We start from the raw sequence: 1,679 nt of genomic DNA on the forward strand, positions 1-1,679 counted from the left end.
CTGGAGAAGTTAAGGAGAAAACACCAGACTTTCACCTGGAAACAGGTGTTCATGTCCTGGAGAAGTTAAGGAGAAAACGTGAGCCCGCCCTCAACCTTCTCCTTAACTTAAAGGTGTCCTGCCACACAAAACCGATTCTACTTGCATGTGTTGAAATCTGTCAAGTGTGTGTGTGTTTGTGTGTGTGTGTGTGTGTGTGTGTGTGTGTGTGTGTGTGTGTGTGTGTGTCACGTAGAAAGCCGTATAGATGTGGAAGAGCTCACTCGGAGACTGAAGACAGAGGCCATTCAGGAACCGGATCAGAGGACATTCAGAAACTCTATCTCACTCAAAACACCACGGATGTAAACGCAGCAACAGTGTGAGAGGTTCCCCCCCCCCCCCCCCCCCCCCCCCCCCCCCCCCCCCCCCCCCCCCCCCCAGGGAGTCACACTTAACAGGATCACATCAGATCAGATTAGGTGGTTAGAGACGTTAGCGATGACTGAGGGTCAGTTAGCTCCACTTAGAGAGCACATGTGCATCATGAACACTTCATTAGCGTACAAATGTGTTCATAGGAAGTGGAGATGATTGAATAATGAGATGTAGGCTGCAGAGGACGTCCCACGCTCACGTCCCACGTCAGCGACCTCACCGACTGCGTCTTGCAGTGCTTCCTTAATGTGTTAATTATGAATTATGATGATTAATAAAATCATATTTTTTAACTCAAATATTAGGTTGCTCTCATGTCTCCACTTTGGTTTTTGGATGCTCTAATGTCTCCGGTTTAGTTTGTTTTTGTAGCTCTAATGTCTCCGCTTTGGCTTTTTGATGCTCTTATGTCTCCGGTTTAGTTTTTTTTAATGCTCTAATGTCTCTGGTTTAGGTTTTTAATGCTCTAATGTCTCTGGTTTAGGTTTTCAGTGCTCTAATGTCTCTGGTTTAGGTTTTTGATGCTCTAATGTCTCCGGTTTAGTTTCTTTTTGATGCTCTAATGTCTCCGGTTTAGGTTTTCAGTGCTCTAATGTCTCCGCTTTTGTTTTTTGAAGCTCTAATGTCTCCGGTTTGGCTTTTTGATGCTCTAATGTCTCTGGTTTAGTATTTTTTAATGCTCTAATGTCTCCGGTTTAGGTTTTTGATGCTCTAATGTCTCCGGTTTAGTTTTTTTTTGATGCTCTAATGTCTGCGGTTTAGGTTTTCAGTGCTCTAATGTCTCCGGTTTAGTTTTTTTTTTATGCTCTTATGTCTCCGGTTTAGTTTTTTTTTATGCTCTTATGTCTCCGGTTTAGTTTTTTTTTGATGCTCGAATGTCTCCGGTTTAGGTTTTTTTGTGGTTTTTGTTGCAGTCTTGTCTTCTGAGTTCTTGACACTGAAACATCAAACACAGCAGAGCAAACAAGGATCTGACTACTTCTTCTTTTAAAGTTGATGTCATCTTTATTTTGGTTTTCTTTCAGGTTTCTGGTAGTTTCTGTTGCAGTGTTTTGGGCTCTATCTGCCCCTCGTTGGTAGTTTTCAACTTTCACTTTACAGACAGATTTGACTTGTAACAGAGTATTCTCACAGTGTGTCATGAGTACTTCTACTGCAGTAAAGGATCTGAACACTTCTTCCAGGACTTGTTGTCGGCACTTACTGCCCCCGTAGCTCCTTCAGTGTTTTCAGTCCGACTCTCGAGTGCCACCTACCTGCCG

This window comes from Etheostoma cragini, chromosome 23 (genome assembly GCF_013103735.1).
Source record: "Etheostoma cragini isolate CJK2018 chromosome 23, CSU_Ecrag_1.0, whole genome shotgun sequence".
NCBI classification, from domain to species: domain Eukaryota; kingdom Metazoa; phylum Chordata; class Actinopteri; order Perciformes; family Percidae; genus Etheostoma; species Etheostoma cragini.